Below are 12,223 nucleotides of genomic sequence, written 5' to 3'. Positions count from 1 at the left end.
CTTGTCGTACGGAATGTCGTTCGACAGGGCATGCAGCTGATCTCTCCCCGCAAACTCAGAGGCAGAGATTTCCACGACAGAAAGCATAGCGAAGTAACAGGCAGAATGAGAGGTCGCAATGGGGAAACGAAAATCCACAGTGGGAAAAGCAGTGTGAGGCAGGCCCCTACAAGAACAATGAACCCAGTGAAAAATGCAGAAACCAGTGAGGTGGCAAATATTGCCTTAGAAGCAAGTTCAGAGAAGGGACCATTTAAAAGTTAGTAGACAGATGAGCTCAAATCACTACTTTATTTGTTTCACAAAATGATAATGGCGTGCTCAGCCTGCTGTGTTCTAAAGTAAGTGGTTTAGGTGAGAAGTTAAGCATTCCTGCCAGTACTCGTCTGGTAGTTTTGTAGACCGATGGGAGGAAGTATGATTTCAACATGGAGGTGGTGAGGAGACGCAGACCAGATTTTGGTGTCACCTTGGGAACAACTTCCTAAATCGTTTTCAGGCGGTGACTGGTTATAAGATGCGAACTGTGAAATTCAGTGAGACAACTCATTATTGTGACAGTAAGTGTGTGCCTCAATCGCGTGGAATCTGTGGTGTATGGCCTCCTAAGCAGGCTCTGCTAGACCCATATACATGGGTGTTAAAAACCAATACCCCTGTCAGAATCAGTGGAGGTATAGGTAACGTTCTCTGGATATGTCCGAAAGAACAGATACCATCTTAGTATATATATATATATATAGTTAAGGCTCACCGGCCACTTGACCATCTTCTTCTTCTGTGCGGATGCACAAACAGTGCCCGAAATCTTACGGGAATCGGCAACGCGCCGCGAGTAATGAGTATAATGGGCGGGGGCACTACGAATGTAGTGCGGGACAATACGTTGAGAATGTGGATTTCGCGGGAGGCGTGCCAGAGATAAATCCCTGCAGTCGCGCTATCCTGTGCGTCCTCGGTGGCTCAGATACAGTCTGCCGCCGGCAGTGCTGCGAGGCGGTCACGCGCCAGAGCGTTGCGGGCGAGGCGCGCACGGTGTGTTTGTGTTTACTTCGGCCGCCGTAAGTGCCGTTTTCCTTCTAGACCACCATGGCGCACAACTATCGGAAGAAGACATTACGTTTCAACTTTTGTTCCGACTTCGCCCGACCCAAGGCCCTGGAGGTAGAACGATTTATACGCGATGAAGTTAAAATACCACCAACGGATCTAATTGGTATCCACCTGTCCATAGTTAGCAGTACCGTCTACGTCAAAATGATCAACGATGCGGCGTGCGACAAGGTGCTTCAAGAGGCAAAACGTGGACTGCGCTTCTGTCATTCCGACGGCAACGTCGGACCCGTTACCGTCGATCACGCAGGTCTCGGCACACGGACGATAGGGATCTTCGAACTGCCGTTCGAACTACCTGCAGACGTCGTCATCGAGGCGCTCCGTCCCTATGGTAACGTTCTGGAACATGTTGCCGCACGATGGGTACAATTTCAAACCTATCCCGTTTTAAACGGTGTTAGACAGGTCCGCATCGAGTTGCAGAAACACGTGCCTTCCTATCTACGTATCGGAGGCTGCCGTGCCATTATAATGTACGACGGCCAACCTCGGACCTGTTCCGGTTGCGGGAAAGAAGATCACCTACGGTCTGAATGCATTCAACGACGTGTCGCGCAGCTCCCGTTGTCGGAAGCGTCCGTCACACCCACGATGACCGCCCTACCGGTCACTTACGCAGCGGCTCTTGCCACGTCTACAGTTTCGTCCAGTCCGTCGCCCGGTCCTTCCGATCGGCACGTCCCACCGTCCCAGTCACCAACGGACGGTGCAGACGTCCCACCTGACAACCTTGCCGCCGAACAGGCTCCCGCACCGGACGCTGAGGAGACCAGTACATCTTCACAACGCCTGTTTGACAATTTCATTGTACCCACCGACGCCTTCGAACCAGGTCGACGCTCCTCCTTGCCGTCGTCCGACACTGAGGAACACGTGAGCAAACAACGCTCGCCACGTAGGCGCAAACGCCGTCGCCGTTCACCCACGGGCTCTCAGAGCGTTGCCACCCGCGACGACGAAGAAGACACCCAAGCAGCCGACATTTCCACGCAGAGGTCGGCGGACAACTTTCACGATGAACAAGACGTTTCGCAGGACGGGACCACTATGGAGGTCGCCACGCACAATGTAACGATCGGTGCGCCGGTTGAGACGCCTGTCTCCCCGCCGACAACTCCAGATCTCTCTCACCACGACGCAATTCCCATGGACATTGGACAGACCCACGACACAGGAGCATGGGCCGACGACATTGAGGAAGGTACGCCCCCTCCTCCGGATGAGTTGCCTCCGCCGGACGAGGCTGCCTGTTAACATCAAAAGCGAGGCATTGCAGCTGATGGGACGGGACTTCCTGTCGGTGCCCTCCTCTTACTTCCCTTGGTGATGGTAGATGCGCGTCCACCACCACTGAAACAAACGTACCGGTTTGCCACACTGAACATCAACATGATCGGCACTGCACCCAAGCTGCAACTCCTATGTGACATGCTTCGGGCCTCTGACGTCGACGTCGCCCTTCTTCAGGAAGTACGCGTTGCCACGCTACCACCAGTCTACGGCTACGACTCTTACACGTCCACATGTGATGAATCAGGGCGTGGAGTGGCTTTCTACATACGCGAAGGAATCCCACTCACTGACACGACAATCCTTCCCTGTGGAAGAGGCATGGCTGTTACCATCTTCGACACGCGCGTCGTCAATATCTACGCTCCGTCTGGCTCCACGAACCGTCGGCAGCGGTCCACTTTCTTCGGACATGACGTGGCGCCCCTGTCTTCTGGACGCTATGATCGCCTTATCATGGGAGGCGATTTCAACTGTGTCTTCCATCCGCAGGACCAAGTGCCTGGTTATTCGCCATGCCCGGCGCTGCTCACCTTAATCGAACATTTTCATCTAGTGGACGTTTGGGAGAAAATTCATGGCAATACCCCCGGTTTTACCCATTATACAGCACATTCTGCGAGCAGACTGGACCGGTTTTATGTCTCTGCTCACCTCGGCAATGAATTCGCCCAAGCTGAACGATGGCCCCCTTGCATTTTCGGACCATTGCGCCGTCATTTGCTCCCTGGCTCTGCCACCTCAGTCAGTGTGGCGCAGCAGAGGTTACTGGAAGCTTAATACCTCCCTCCTTAATGATCCACACTGCCGACAATGTATTGCCACTACATGGGCATCTTGCGAAAGACGCCTTCCGCAGTACACATCCACGTTCCACTGGTGGCTCAAATGTGCCAAACCTGCGATCAGAAAGGCCCTCATACAATGTGGCAAGGAAGCAGCAGCATGGCATCGAGACACCACAAATTTTCACTACGCCGTCCTCCGTGAGCTCGATGCGCTCCCTCCATCACCTGACACCCACAGGGAACGACAACGTACTAAAGCTCGTCTCCTCTCTCTTCAACGTGCACGACTGTATGGTGTCGTGGTGCGTTCCCGACGACAAGACCTCCTCCACGACAAAACCACATCCACAATCCATGCCGCATCGACCATAGTCGTCGACGTCGGCTTTTCGTCCTCAACATCACGACCTCCGATGGTGTTCACCACACAACACAGGCGGCAGTCGTGTCTGCCTTTGCTGAACATTATCGCCAATTTTATGATGATGAACCGATGGCGACGCCCATTCCTGATGATCTCCGTCCTTCCCCTGATCGGACCCTCACCGTAGCGGAGTCAACGTCCATGATGTCTGCAATCACCGCAGAAGAGGTGGTCGATGCGATCAACAAAGGGGCCAAGAACAAATCACCCGGACCAGATGGTCTCCCAGTGGAGTTTTACCGGGCGTTCACCACGTTAATGCTTCCTCGCTGGACGGAAATGATTCAGGAACTCTTTACTCCGTCCTTCCCAATTCCACCTGAATTCGTCACTGGCATTCTTCTACCTGTGCCTAAACCGAAGGGAGGGTCTCATGTCTCTGCATATCGTCCCCTTACACTACTGAATGCAGACTATAAAATCTATGCACGCCTCTTAGCAGCGCGCATACGCACCGTCTTACTTACGGTCCTTTCACCTGAGCAGACTGCACGTGGTTGTGGGGCCACCTTACAAACAGCCCTAGGAGAATGCCGTGACCTCATTGCACTGGCGTCGGTTTGTCGCCTTCGTGCAGCACTGGTATCCGTCGATTTCACGAGTGCCTTTGATCGCGTTCGACACCCATTCCTCCTCATGGTGGCGACACGTATGGGGTTCCCATTGCTTTTTGTCGATGCCATTCGCCGGTTACTACTTCCCGCGGTCTCGATGGTACAAGTCAATGGGAGGCTTGTAGGACCGATCCCTATACGCCGCTCTGTGCGTCAAGGATGCCCTATGTCTACTTTACTATATGCCATTGCACTTGAGCCCCTCATCACTGGACTTACCTCTAGACTGCAGGGCCTCACTTTGCGTGACCACACCTTTCACTGTAGGGCTTATGCGGACGATTTCCTCTTTCTCACCTGCTCCTCCACAAAACTCAATGACGCCATCCAATGGGTCCACCATTATGGACGTCTTTCTGGTAGCATTCTTAATGTCCGTAAATCGACTATGATGCACATTGGGCGCGGCCTCCCGCCTATGGTGCCGACCCCACTCCCAGTCAGTGCCACCCTTCGTTACTTGGGTATCGAATTTACGAGTTCCACACACCGCACAGTGGCCCTGGCTTACCGGCGGCTTTTGCAGTCGATTCGGCACCATGTCTGCGGTCAAGTGCACCGTAACTTAAACCAACTCCAACGTGTGCCCTATGTCAACATCTATGTCGCCCCTAAACTGGTACACGTCGCCCAGATCCTCCCAACGCCGTTACTCCTTGGCCGCCGCATCCAATCAGCCTTTGGATATTTCGTGTCAGCAGGGGCACTTTTCAAAGTCCGCTACAACACTCTAACACTGCCTCCTGCAAAAGGTGACCTCGGACTCATCAACGTGGGGGCACGCTCTTCTGCACTCTTTGTCCACACTCTGTTGCGGCACTGGCAGGGGCCGGTCCCGTCCTTAACACGCAGTCGCTTAGATATCCTGCGACCAGCTTCTCTCGATCCACCGATCAATGTGGCACCTATTTCTCCATTATTGTACTACGTCGCCAATTGTTTTATAGAACTCAGCTACATTCGGGCCGATCTTCCAGTCACCCGTCCTCCCCGTACAAAAGATTATAATCGTTTGTTTATGCTGTCCAATCCTTGCGACCCCATGGTGCTACAGCATCCTGACATTAACTGGCGCACGGTTTGGGGGTGTGTGCATGCACCCTTTTTACCGTCGTCTGTGTCTGCACTCTGGTATGTTTTAGTCTATGGAAAATTCCCGACTAATAGTCGACTTTATCGCATAGGACTGGCCACCTCCCCACTCTGCCATGACTGTCAGCTCGAAGACACCGACGAGCACCGTCTTACGTGCCCCCTGAAATAAAACGTATGGCTCCTCATCCAACGAATCGTGGGCTTTTACCTCCGTGCCCCGCCAACGACGGTAACCCCGGATTTCCTGTTGTTGCCCCAGACATTTCACTACCCTCTTGCTAAGCACCATACCCTAATCTGGTTTCGAGGACAGGCTTTAGAATATCTCTTTCAGAGTGGTCCGCATACAGTCCTTGACTTCTGGTACAAAGTTGTGACCGCGCATAGCACCCTCACCCGAAAACCATCTTACCGACAAACTTTTGCCGGTTTTCTCCGCAGCGTCTTCCTTGACCCCCCTGAAAGTTGGGGTGTGCCATGCCTACCTGTCACATGATGCAACACCCTTATCCACGTTCTCATGCATCGACCAAAAACAAACACAATTTTTTTTTAAAAAAAAAAGGAAGAAGACAGAATATGTTATATTTTGTTGTATTTAATGTTTTTCTTTTTTAATATTTTTTTTGTTTAACTAACAGTCATTTGTATATTTTTAAATGGTACCTTGAAGAACTCTTGCATAGTGAATATATATGTACTTTTAGTTTGTTCAATACAAATTTTTAAACAAAAACAAAAACAAAAAAAAGAACAAAAAAAAGGAAAACAGGATATGTTCTATTTTGTTGTATTTAATGTTATTCTAATAATTTGTTTACCTAACACTCATTTGTATATGTTTAAAAAAAAAGGTGTTTGGCTGCTAAAGAAAACATCACGAGTTCAAATATTGTTGGATGCTTATTATTTTCTTTATTAAAAAAAAAAAGTTGGTAGAGCACTTGCCCATGAAAGGCAAAGATCCCGAGTTCGAGAAAAAAAAAAAAAAAAAAAAGATGGATAGAGCGTCTGCCATGTAAGCAGGAGATCCCGGTTTCGAGTCCCGGTCGGGGCACACATTTTCATCTGTCCCTATTGACGTATGTCAAAGCCTGTAAGCAACTAAGGGTGTTCATTTCATTGTAAGTTCTCTGGGTTGATGCCAAAACTTAGATATCACCAAGACCAGAATTTATTAATCCAATTAGCCAGAAATTCGTTCTCGACCAGTTGTAAAACCATGTCAAGAGAAGTATAAGTGAAGCGAAAGCAGTATGGAAGAAGAGTCAAGTACTGGGTGTATGTTGTTAGATTTTGGTCAGAGAGATGTGAAGATCCCATGTGGATCTACGAGTGGTGAGGCCAGTGGAGACGAAATAATTGAAAAAGCGGTTCAATATGAGAAGCAGTTCAAGCAGAGTAGGAAGAAGCAGTTCCCAGTGAGAAAAGATCGTGCAATTACAAGAGAAGTTACTGCTTTTACTTGAATCAGATCGGAATGTCTTGTACCCATTTCTGGAGGAGTAGATGCGACTTTTTAAGGAACGGCTGTATTTAACTGCAACTGATCCCGTACTTTATGAAATCCCTACTATTGACACTGGACTAATCGCTCAGAAACCGTACACACTACGATTTCATCCACAGTCTGTTGTTGAGGAAACTATGCAGCTACAACTGGTTGCAGGAATAATTCAACCTTTCGCCAGTCCCTGCTCATCACCAGTCTTCATGGTCCTAAGGAAGTCAGACAAATGAGAGGAAACCTATTATCTACATGTTAAAACGAGAGCAGTAAATAAGGTAATGACCAATGATACTTACCCTCTACCCTGTATCGACGAAACAGTGGATACATTAGTAAACTACCAGCACTTTACCACCCTTGATGTGTGCTCTAATTACCATAAAATTCCGCTTGCACCACAAGATCGACCGAAGCCATCTTTTGTGGTTCCTTTTGTGCTTACTTCCGGACTGTATGTTTTTCTCCTCGTGTCTTTTGTTCTAAGGAGTGTTCCTGCAGCTTGTAAGAGATTCTCTGATTATAACTGAGAGATTTGAAGCCCTCTGTATGTTTTGTGTTTTTAGATGATGCAGTAATTTTTTGAAGAGTAACTGAAGAACATCTGGACCATATGAGTTGTTCAGGCAGTGTAATGACGATTTAAGCCTGAATGTTCAGGCTGCAGAGTGGATATTTAAGCCTGAATATAAAAAAGTGCAGATGTTATGGTGATTGGTCACTTAATATGTTCCCACTTCACTGTGTTACCTTGTTATTTTTTCTCCCCCTCTGCGTGTTACACTCTTCCCACCAACATGCCACCTGTTGTTTTCCGCACAGTCATAACTGCACCACTAATTGGACTATACCTGTCAGTACAGACTGACTGTTCTGCATCTATGCATTCAACTTCAATACCTGACCAGTTGCCCAGGGAAAATATACTTTAATGGCTTGCTCTTTCCACATGTACTAAGCGATTAAAAACATACTACTTCTAGTGGCTATGATCATTAGGCTGCAAATGAAATTAATACTGAAATAATTTCGTTCAGTACACTGTCGCCATTCACCAATAAAAATATCTGCACCTGTTCCCCTAACATCCTGTATACACAGTTTGATTCAGCTGCTTCCTCCAGTGCCAATTTATACAACCTGCAGTGTTATACCTCACCTCAAAAAACCACAGACGATTTTTTCATAGTCTCTTCCTCTCTCCGTGAAAACTATTAGTCCTACAAAAAATGAACAGGGTGTCTTTTCAGAAAATTTAATGTAGTTAAATTTCGTACTGGGAGGCATTTTAGCTAGTGACCTTCAACGCGCTCCAGCTCCCACACTCAGCCTTCACCAGTCAGGATTCCTGGTGTGTTGTTGATGGCACTCACTCCTACAAATGTACCAAAATTTTCGACTGCAGTAATTACTATCCAGATTCGACGTTCTTTAGTCGTCATTGACTGGCCTTATTACGCCACCAGCATAGTAGAGCACTTACCACTTACCACTTGTAAATTTTAGTCATCAGTTTTTTTTTTTTTTTTTTTTTGCTTTTGACAGCCTAAAACAAACAATAACATTGCTGTATCCGTCAGGCCTACTGGCAACGAAAATACTATGCCTGTATGGGGTTAAGTTTGGATCGCAATATTAACATAATTAATTTTAACAAAATGCTTACAAAGATGGATTTCATTCATTATTGCATATGAGAACGTATAAATTAATAATGTTAACGTCATAGCCACATTAACAGGCACCAAAACTCATTGGAGGTGGAAATAATTTGTGTAGCCAGAAATGCTTGTTCAGTGGTAGGAGAGAGGGCCACGAACAAAATACTAGAAAAACTGACTGGTTAGGGGTGAGTGTGAGGATGGAAGTATGTCTGAAGGTAACTTTTGTATGTTTTTGTTAAATAACTCTAAACATTTAGCCTGAAGCGAATAAGAATCTGAATAAAAAAATTAGCTACACTAAAATTCCTAGGTGTTGCTGATTTTTTTTCTTTCGCTTCAGGTACAACACAGCGTTCTGAAAAAAGCGACATTGGTAGGGGTAGCTCAATAACCTTGTATACAGTCCTTGAGACTGTGTGAGAGTGTTGCTTTACCATCTCAGGCTGAAGCTCGATGATTTCATAGGTATATCAATGAAGGACTGAAGCGTTCTGTGCTTAGGTTAATCTGGAGTTACATTTTGCCCACAAAGGTGGCTTCCATTCATCCGTGTAAGGTAGGATTTTTCGGCCTCATTGACTGCCAGAGGAGTTGGTGCGGCACCCCTTCCTGTGCCATTCCCCCCCCCCCCCCCTCCATCCCAGAGGTCCATTGTCAGCCTTTACTCGTTGGTTCAGCATGGCCTATAGCGTTTCCACATTTTACTCTCTTTATTGTTTTTCATTTCTTAGTTTTAATAACTTGTCTTGACTGATCTTTTAACATAATGTCTATTCTATCTTTTTTCTGGACTTTTATCTAGTTTTTCTTTCATTGTGTTAGTTACACATAGACTTTCAAGGATTTGCTTTTTCTTGTCTTGACGACCGCTCATGGTTAACCACTTAATGGATGAAGGGACTGATGACCTAGCAGTTTGATCCCTTTCACTCCAAACCAACCAACCAACCTGTTTCTGTGTGGACGAATTGATAGTTTATAAAAAAAATATTGCCATTTAATAATTCAATAGTAACTAAATTTACGAGGAGTTCTCACAAAGTATCCAAAATTTTGCTGGCAGAATTACTTTTGTTAATTTGAAAGTACTGAATTCTAGTCCTGTTCATCATTGTGTGCTTTCTGACGATCACACTTTAGATGCCATTGTTGGAAATACACAATTTTAAAACTTCTGTCTCCCCCCCCCCCCCCCCCCAACTCCTACAACCTTCATTGTATTTCTGCTTGATTAGTAACTAAGTATTCTACTGTAATCATTTCACAGCTGCTTTTGTCTGTATTCGACTATCACACATACGTGCAGGATACATTCCTGTATCATTCGCATTGAAATCTTCGGTAATGGAGTGGCTTTTGTTTCTAAAATCCAACACTCACTGTCATGCCTCAAACTGGTAAAACACACTGGTAATTATTTTTCTATTCCCTTAAAAGGTTGTACTAAGTGCATTAGAACCGTGCAGACGTTGTAGAACTGAAACAGTAGCTACCATCGTAGGCGTTAGGCTGCGGTTGTGGTGGAGCAGCGCGGTATGGTTAGAGTAGTGTAGTGCTGCGAGCTGGGCAGCGCTGTTGGAGGCTCCTGTGTTTCTTTAGCTGTAGTGCTTCGAAAATGGCAACAGCAGATGCCTTCACAGTAGTTAATTGTTCTTTTCGTCTTTTATGGAACCAGTGAAACAATTATCATCACATCTAATAAGTTTGGGCGACGTATCTGATGAGGTGGTAGCAGTGTTGCAAACTACAAGTACAGAATACATTTCCTTAATCTCTTCTTTCTTTCATCGTCTTACGCGATAATGAAGCTTAACTATCACAGCCGACAAATACATGAAAATCGGGTTTTATTATATGACATATAAAGTTCTCAAAACTGTCTGCTTTGGAGAGCTTCATTTAGAGTTCGTCCTCTCTGGTAAGTGCCTTCTACGGAAATCTAGGTTTCTAACGTATGTTGCGCATCGACACTCGGGGATCTTTATGGTCAATGTCACCATTGTGGAGAACACGTACATTTCACAATATCTTCAGCAAACTCTGGTGAAGTTTGTACTCGCTTCCAAAATACGCTCCACTTAATACTCATTATTCCTAAAGCACATGAGATTAATCTTCTTGGTTAAAAAGGCGTTTGTCAAAATATTCTCTCGCTGTAGCTGAAGCTCATCGACTGTAAGTGTTGAAAGAAATGCCTCAAAAGTGGAGACGCCTCATCTCCAACCAATAGAAAAGGCGACAAACCTGATGTCTTTGGTAGTGTATTCTCTGACGGTATATTAAGCTCCGCTTCTTGCATAAAGCGAAATACTCTAAGAATGAAATATACTATACTCTCTTTCCATCGCAATTCAACCTACATCGATTATAACGAATTTCCCGGGAGGATTTGAAACTACTTTTACGAATTTTAAAAACATTGTAACAGAATTTTATGAGAGTTTTAGATGAATGTTGTTTCTTTCAAAGTCACCGACTGAATATGGAAAGTTCGGTATGTTATGTAAATCATTTACAGTATGCAGAAAATCATCTTCAGAAGGCACTCATTCACGTGTTGTGGCCGGAGACATCCCACAACACTAGTTTACTCTAAATTGTTACAATGGGTACGAGACCTACTGTGAATGTCAGATCCATATCTCGAAATTTTTTTTTGGTTCTCTAGGAACCTGTAACAATTCATGTTTGACCACCTATCGATGACCCTTAAAAACCTACATTATGCCGTTGAAAAAAAATCTTTAGTTACTTGGATATCGTGTTTGATAAGGAAGTTAACCATAGAGACGGTATGGCAACCTATTCTCCTCTTTGCACAGTATCATGCGACAAAATCTTGTTCCGATATCGCAAATAAGACCCAAGGGTGTTATGAATATTCCAGTCTACCTGTATTGTCTGGGCTCGCAGTAGAATGGAGCGCGCTACATATATCCACTTTCTCGAGAATGGAGTATGCTCTAGGACCTACCACAATTTTCTGGAAAAGTTCAATATGTTAACTGTATTTGGTACGAGGGAGCGTAAGATCTAACGTGCACCGAACGCAGATTCATAGGGGATTCTATTTCTCATTGCAAGGAATTCGATTTTTATGCATTAGGCTGCTTAATTTTGAAATATCGCAACAGTTACTGGGAGAAACGAAACGATAAGAATTTCATCATGAAGGTGACGAATAATACGAGGGCTATTCCGAAAGTAAGGTCCGATAGGTCGCGAAATGGAAACCACGGTAAAAATCAAAAATGTTTTATTTGCAACAGTTAGATACACCTTGCAGCTACTTATCTCCATAGTCGCCGACCCGACTTAGACGTGTATCGTAGCGTTGTACAAACTTTCCCATACCCTCGCTATAGAAGGCAGCCGCCAGTGCTCTCCGCCAATTCTCTACGCTGGCCTACGGCTCGTTGTCTTGTGCCGAAATGTTGTCTTCATAACCAGCGGTTCATGTGACCTGAGCTGAAACTCAGAGGGAGACAATTACGGGCTGTAGTGTGGGTAATCTCACATTTCCATTTGAAAACGATGCAGGAGCATCTTCATTGCCCCTGCAGAATGCGGCTGAGAATTGTCTTGAAGACGAAACAGCACGACAGTTATGTAATGTTAGCTGCATAGCTTCAGGGGAAATTTCTCACCAGGCCCCCGTACTTGGCGGCAGACACTATTTTCTAGACATCTTTACGCACTCACTGCGAGCTCAGAAATGAGAAGAG

Source organism: Schistocerca nitens, chromosome 7 (genome assembly GCF_023898315.1).
Source record: "Schistocerca nitens isolate TAMUIC-IGC-003100 chromosome 7, iqSchNite1.1, whole genome shotgun sequence".
NCBI classification, from domain to species: domain Eukaryota; kingdom Metazoa; phylum Arthropoda; class Insecta; order Orthoptera; family Acrididae; genus Schistocerca; species Schistocerca nitens.
This window is presented reverse-complemented; position numbering follows the sequence as displayed.